General features: G+C 44.7%; 1 non-coding gene across 1 annotated transcript; it reads right to left on the bottom strand.

The window, feature by feature from the left end:
- Positions 1-789: 789 nt before the first annotated feature.
- On the bottom strand, positions 790-895 carry LOC120257676. The gene has a single exon (XR_005535768.1). It is a non-coding gene; the product is annotated as a small nucleolar RNA R71 (small nucleolar RNA).
- Between the last annotated feature and the right edge of the window lie 7,158 nt (positions 896-8,053).

The raw sequence follows: 8,053 nt of genomic DNA, 5'->3' as shown, positions 1-8,053 counted from the left end.
GCTCTCTTACTTGTTGTTTTTATTGTTGAGAATTGAATCATTGTCACACTCATCATCATTGATCTTTCACATAGCTATCAATCAAATTAAGTATTTTTATTCCCTACTCCCTGGCGATTCGATACCCGCTCACCTAGGATTCTTACTTCGACAAACCCGTGCACTTGCGGGATATACGCAAGGGGATCTTGTCATGTTTTTGGCGCCGTTGCCGGGGAATAGGTGTTTATAGATACTTTGCACTTTGTTTTCTTAGCTACTTCACCATACATTCTATTTTATATCTTCTTATTCTATCATTGTTCTGATTTCTTTTTCTTTCTTTTTGGGTGCAGGTCCAGGTTATTACCTGAGAGAATCCCTCAATATTGATTGAATGGGATCTTGAGCTTGAACATACACTTAGAAGAAAAAGGAAAGAGCCTGTGCAAGAATAGTCTAATCCAGCTGATTTGGAAGCAGAAGAATCTGAAAACATTGTAGAACAGAATGAGCAACAACGAACATTATCTGATTATGCCATACCTTCATTGTTGGGGACACAATTGAGTATTGTGCGCCCCCCGATTACAGCTCAAAACTTTGAGTTGAAGCCAGCATTCATCCACATGTTGCAGCAGTCCGCACAATTCAATGGTTTGGCCGATGAGGATCCAAACAGTCACATAGAGAGCTTTCTCGAGGTGTGTGAAACAGTGGCTACACTCGTTACCTAGAGCGTCAATTACCACGTGGGAGGAAATGGTGGAAGCTTTTCTAACCCGTTATTTCCCTCCCAGAAAATTAGCAAAGCTTAGGAACGAGATCTCATCCTTTGTTTAGTTGAATTGGAGTCTCTATTTGAGACATGGGAAAGGTTCAAGGAGCTCCTAAGGAAGTGCCCGCAACACGGATTCCCGGAGTGGATGATTGTTCAAACCTTTTACAATGGTTTGAACCCGAGTACAAGGTAACTCTTGGATGCGGCAGCAGGAGGTACCTTAGGTAGCAAGACCCCCGATGAGGCCCGTCAGTTGATTGAAGAAATGGGGTTAAACAGCTACCAATGGAATGCTACGGAGAGGAAAAAGATAGCCGGTCTCCATTAAATAGATGCGGTAACTTCATTGGCGGCTCAAGTGGAGAATTTGAGTAAGAAGTTAGATCTTCTAACTTCAAATAGATTGGCGGCCATGACTAATTTCACCGGTTGTGGTGGAGGTCATGCTCCCTCCGATTACCCGATCTCTATTGGTGATGTTTCTTCGGTGGAGAATGTTGATTTTGTAGGTAATGGCATGAGACCTCAAGGAAACCCATATAGCAATATCTACAATCCGGGCTGGAAGAATCATCCCAATTTCTCATAGTGTAACCAAGGTCCACAAAAGGCCATGGGGCCACCGGGTTTACAACAACAACAACAAGCCCCTCAGGTGGAAAACAGAGTCTCAAGTTTTGAAATCCGAATGACTAACTTAGAGAAGCACTTGGCTAGATTTGTACAATCTGCAAATACAAGGTTTGAATCAGTCGAGGCTGCACTTCGCAACCACACCACCTCTTTGCATAACCTTGAAATTAGGTGGGTCAAATTGCGAAGTCTCTCTCTGAAAGGCCACATGGAAGCTTACCAAGCAATACAGAGACCAACCCTAGAGAGCATGTGAAGACGATCACTTTGAGAAGTGGTCGTGAGGTTGAAGGTAGGCTTCCGAGTGAGAAGCCAAAAGAACACGCACTCGAGGTTATAGAGGTGGAAGAGGGGACGAGCAAAGAGAAAGAGGTGGCAACCCCACCTTTCAAGCAAAGAATCCCTTATCCCTCTAGATTGAAAAATGACCAAGGGGATGAACAGTACAAGAAATTCCTGAGTTTGTTCAAGCAACTCCACATCAATATTCCTTTTGTTGAGGCATTGGCCGAAATGCCTAAGTATGCGAAGTTCTTGAAAGACTTGTTGACTAACAAGAGGAAGTTGGAGAAAAGTGCTTCAGTGATTCTAGATGCTTCCTGCTCAGCGGTATTGCAAATGAACATGCCGAACAAGAAGAAAGACCCGGGAAGCTTCATCATTCCGTGTAATATTGGTAATCTTGGTGAGGAAATGGCATTGGCGGACTCAGGGGCTAGTATCAACGTCATGCCATACACCTTCTTTCAAAAGCTAGGCTTGGACGAGCCTAGGCCTACTCGGATGACTTTGCAACTAGCGGACCGAACAGTGCGAGACATCCGAGAGGCATCATTGAAGACGTGCTTGTCAAGATGGACAAGTACATTTTTCAGATTGACTTTGTAGTGCTAGATGTCGATGAGGATGCGGATGTACCTTTGATACTTGGGAGACCGTCTTGCAGCACTTCCAAAGCATTGATTGATATGGACGGCGGAGAGCTCACCTTGAGAGTTAGAGATGACAAGCTCACATACCGCCTTGCTGAGGCCATGCGGCATTCTCTCAATTTCGATGATACTTTTATATTTTCTAGACACTACTGATGAGATTGTTGATGAATACATACAGGAGATGTTCAATACGGATCCGTATGAAGGTTTGTTCGACCAAGAGGAGGGACATGAAGATGTAATGATTCTTGGATCGACGAAAGAAAAACCATCTACCCCGGGGATCTTTAAGAAGGTGCTCCAGAAAATGAAGAGGGCTAGGAGACGCCACCGGAAACATTCCAAGGCTGTTGGAGACATACGTGAACCGAAGAAGTTGGGCACATCATTGTTAGGTGGTCTGAAGCCCGATAATACACCCTCTACACTCAAGAGACTTTGCACATCATGCTTTCAAGTCATGGGTAAGAGGGCAACTTTCATTCATGAACCCCCGTGAGATAAGACAAGGTACGTCAAGCTTAGTGACATTAAACAAGTGCTTCTTGGGAGGCAATCCAAGTGTTTACTATTTTCTTAGCTTTTAGTTTAGTTTGTTTGCATGAATAATTTTTTAAGTGTTGGTGTCTTAATTTCTTAGGTGCTTGTGCTGAGATTTCCTTGTGAACTTTGAATTTTAATCGTGTGTTTTCATGTGCAATTGGCGAAGTTTGGTCGTTTGAGCTCGACTTCATGTTTTTTTATTGGTAAAAATTGCATAATAGAGCAGTGCTCGAGTGTGTAAACATGTTCGGGAAATCTTCCGCAGAGCTCAGAGATTTTTTTCTAAGTCATCCGGAGAAAACACACGGGCGTGAGTAATTTCGCGACGCCTGTGGATTTGCACCGCGAGCTCATCCGAGAAGGCACAGTGCGCGCGGCCGCCTCACGAACGACCATGCGATTGTCACACGCCTGCGGTAATTTTCGCACGGGCGCAGGAATTCTCGCAAAGTTTTGAGAATTTTCCCGAGAGCACACAGGGCGTGGACTCGCCTCGCCGGGCGACTTTCAGAACCACGCATGGGCGTGGGTACTTCACACGCCCCGCAAAACTCGCAGAGGAGTTCTCTCCATCCGGAGAAAACACGGGGCGCACATGCCATCGCGGAGTTGGGCATGTGAATGTCCACGCCCCTGTGGAATTTCCGCACTGGCGTGTATAACACATGGTATTTTTCTCGGATGTCTAGAGAAGCCACAGGGGTGTGTGGCTTCCCCTGTTGGTTGGACGCACGGGCGTGTGTATTTTCCACACGCCCGTGTGAGAGCAGTCAGAGTCAAAGGAGTGTTTTCTCGAGCGCACAGGTGTGCGTGCACCACGTGGGTTCTCACAAGTTCCCCTTGCTTATATCCCGCAAGTGCACGGGTTTGTCGATGTAATAATCCCGGGTGAGCGGGGTCGAATCCATCGAGTAGGGAATGAAAAATACTTAATTTGCTTCTTAGCTATGTGAAAGATCAATATGATTGGTGTGAAATTGATTCAATTCTCAATAATAAAAGAAACAAGTGAGAGAGCAACAATAAAGAAAAGGGTAAGGCAATCGATAAAAATGGGGTACTCGGATGATGCTTCACCTAGGAAAATCATTTCAAGTGCAAGAACTCTCTATTATGCTTCCTAATCGATGCAATGGTGAGTCGTTGAAATCCTTACATACATAGTCCCAAATCTAAGGTCAACTATGCCTAACTCTATTCATGTAACAGAGGAGAGATTAAGTAACCTCTCAACCTCGCACTCGAATAAAGTTTCAATGGGCTCTAGGGATTCCAAGTGATAAATCGCTTCCTAATTATAGACCTAACCCTTTGGTCCAGGGGGAAGGTCCCTAACCACAATTAAGCCCTAGATACTAAGATCCCCTCAACGCTTCACTCATTTGCACGCGCAACTAGTCCCCAGTGGAGGTTCATCCCTTAGACCATTCATTCTATTATGGCCGGAAAGAACTCAAGGAACGGAGGTAGAATCTATCACGTCGGAGGGGAAAGGGGATGCTCCTGTACCTCTCGACTCACCCTCTCAACCCTCTCCAACCTAGCTTTGTCTAACGCTTGTGGTGTGTCACTCACTCACAAGGTTACCAACAAGAACTCTCAACCCTAGTGTCACTCTAGGGAAATGTTCATACAATCAAGCATTCGAGGTTGGAACTCACAATAAACAGCAATTTATTGAAAGCATAATAAAGAAGTTCAATGAAACGAGTACATCCTAGGGTTCACAATCACCCAAGTACCCACTAGGGGTTTAGCTCTCCATGGAGCTAAGTACAATCAAAGAAATTGAATGTAAAAGCAAAGAATCCATAAAGAAACCCCCTCGATGGTCATTTCGATTGTCTTGTGGAGAGTCCTCTACTCGTCGTCCAAGGATTCCTTCGTCCGGTATAGGATACGCCTCGATCGAAGCTCCCCTACCAACCTTCTTCCTAATGGAATCATGATGTCAGAGCCGTAGAACTTCTCCAAAACCTTGGCCAATATCCCTCGAATCCCTAGCCGAAGCCCTCTCGTAAGTTGGGGAAAAGATGGAGAAAAGAATGCTGAAATCGGGGCTGAAATCGGCTTTAAATAGGGCTGGAATCGGGCGACTGCACGGGCGTGTATGATGTCACACGCCGCTGTGGAATTTCCACACGGGCGTGGATAATTTCCACACACCCATGTGGATTCTCTGTTTCTCTGATTTCTCGGCCGGGCTGCTACAGTACTTTCATACTTTCATTGGGGTAACACAAACGGGCACACGTTTACATCGTGAATCACTTACTTCTTCAATGATGTACACGTTGGTGGATCTCTTGTTCTTATATGCATAAATCAGAATGCTCGAGTGTGACTGCCTTTGTGCCCCTCCAAATGAATGTGCTCACTCGAATACGAGGAGATTGGCACACACTCTAGCATCTCACACCTGACCTATGTCTTCGTGTTTGAACCTTAGCAAGATCTCCTCCAAAATAGGTGCATTATGATCCACATTGTCCTATTTCCTTCATACTCGGCCTCACAACCATACCTGCATAAAAGTAACATAAAAACACACATATTAATGTAAAAACCTGAGAAAAGTAATGCTCAACATAAGGAATGAACGCTTCGCATTCATATCGCACAAACACTTATCAAACTCCCCCACACTTATGCTTTTGCTTGTCCTCAAGCAAACATTAAAACATTCTGTGCATCAATGAAGAAAATGTTGAAAGTGCTTGGTCTTAGGTTTACCAAAGTATACAAAGATAGCATTCTACAAGTAAGGAAAATTTCAACACTAAATACGAAAAAATCAATGCTCTAGCTAAAAACTTGAATAAAAAAGGATAACAAACCTGAATTTTGTGTAAGTGTGTGAACTCACTCAAAACACCCCAAGTTATACTCCTCAAAGTTCTACGTGCAAGGGACTTATTTATCTACAACAAGAAAACAACAAACATTTCAAAAACGATAGTAGCTTCACACGTCCTCTAAGGTAGCCCTTTCCCAAGAGGCCGCTAAGGTGGCTTTCACACTTTCGAGGTGGTAGCTCTTTCTACCCGAGTGGTAGCTTTCACTCATCCTATGAGATAGCTATTTCTCTAATTAGGGCATAACTAGTATCCGACTTGTGAGAGTAGCTTCATAGTTCATAGGTGGTAGCTTTTTCCACCCAACAAATACAAATAAACAATAAAACTATTTTGTTCATTCTTTTCATTTTTTTTTTGAATTAGCACAAGAAAATAAACCTAACTAGTCCCTTTAACATCGAACAAGAGTTTCCAATAGAGTTCAAAGAGTGAGTAGTGCACTAAGTGTAAATCGGGCAAAAATTCCTAGAAATTCAAGCAAGAACTAGAGCATGAAAACATTCAGTGTTAGAAATTCTCCTAACCTCAAGAATACAACCATTGCAACTAAGGTGAACCGCCATTGGCTATGTGAGCATATAACAATCAAGAACAATAGAAAAGATGTGTGCACTATGAAACTCCCCCCCATACTTAAGTTGTACATTGTCCTCAATGTACACATGCAAGCTCACTCAAAATATATCATTCAAAAAAAATAGATGTGGGAGAAGCAATCAAAACAATACTCACCTTACTCCTAGTGTTGCGTTTGATGAAGTAATTCATTGGGAGTAGTGTTCAAACGGGTTGTGAAGCTCGCACGGCCTAGTGCCAAAGCACCTTGGTCGTGCCCATGACTAAGTCTCAATTTCCAAGAAGACAAGACCATCTGCACGCATACATGAGGGGGTTCAGTGAAGCTCAAGAAAAACAAAAATAACTCGAGTGTATAAAAGATGAAGCAATGAATATAACTCGATAATGCAAAATAACATAAACTCGTAAGGAAAAATCCTTTCTCGAAAGTGAACAAGTCTAAAAAAACAAGAAAATAAGATAAAGTAAAATGCATGAAAGTAAAAGAAAGGTCAAGTGTCGAAGTCACTCTCGGTCTCCGCTGCTGCTGCTGGTAAAGTGGAAGCATATAGTGGGTCCTCTGGTGCTGGGGTCGAGGATGGAGGTGCTTGAGGTACTGGCGGTGCCTGAAGAGTCCTCGGCTGCATTACAAATGATGAGGCAACGTCTCGCTCTAGGATCTGCTGTAATATGTCGAAACGCGCCATGAACTCCTGTGTCATCGAGTGGCTCGCAGTAGCTCCCTAATCTCAAGAACCTCGGCTCGGACCACTCCTATAGCATTCTCGAGCCTCTCAAAGCGATAATTGGCTCGAGAAGGTGAAAACATATGCACTGGAGATGGTTCCTCGGCCGCTGGAGATGCCTCGGTGTCCATCGATGCGGGCTAAGGCTCGGGGGTAGTCTGAGATACTCCAGCGTCATCACCCCTCATCCCTCGCCTATCTCCGGGCTGGTAGAACTAACGTAAAAACCCTTGTCCCGAACCCCTCACGGACCATGCCCATCAACCGCATCGCCTCTAGACCTGTGGGAGCGGGTACACTCATCTTCTCGGCCCCGCGAATTGAATCCAAAAGACCCATGCCCAGCACTAATCTCGTAATATAAGGACCCGAAAAGATCACTCCCAGTCTAGTGTACTATCCCTGATGTTTGATATATTCAGCCAAGATGTGCCCTAAGTGTATCAGTACGTGCTCTACCATCGAGTACAAGTACAACAAATCCTGGCAGCTCAGGACACCAGTACTATCGCCATGGCCATTCACCGACCTACTCATGATTGCATGCAAATATCTATAGGCAGGCCGGGAAAGGCACGTGGCCTTTGAGACCCCGCTCAGATCGACCCCGACCACATAGCACTCGTAAGCCTCTGCAGGGGTCAAGGTTCCAGGATAATCAGTAGGGTAATCGCATGCGTACTCCTCAGAATCTGTGAATACCTCCTCGTATAAGCCAAGTAGTATGGAAAACTGCGTAATGCTCAAACTATGGTGGTGTCCAAACACTCGAACCCGAATGGTGCCCAAACTGTTGTAGCTCGCATACGCTCTATCAAACTCAAACGAGGAGAGCACCTCCAATGCAAACTATCGGATAGCTGGCTCTCTAATCATCAGCAACTGCCGCCAACCCTCCTCTGAAACAAGGTCCTTAACCTCATCAGCGAACTCATCTCCCTGTTGAAGATCTCGTAATATAGTCGTGTCCAGGAATCGAGTCTGTCCGAAGCGGAGTCTCGATAAGCGCTCATAACGGGC

Source organism: Dioscorea cayenensis, chromosome 3, assembly GCF_009730915.1.
Source record: "Dioscorea cayenensis subsp. rotundata cultivar TDr96_F1 chromosome 3, TDr96_F1_v2_PseudoChromosome.rev07_lg8_w22 25.fasta, whole genome shotgun sequence".
Lineage (NCBI taxonomy): Eukaryota > Viridiplantae > Streptophyta > Magnoliopsida > Dioscoreales > Dioscoreaceae > Dioscorea > Dioscorea cayenensis.
This window is presented reverse-complemented; position numbering and strand designations above follow the sequence as displayed.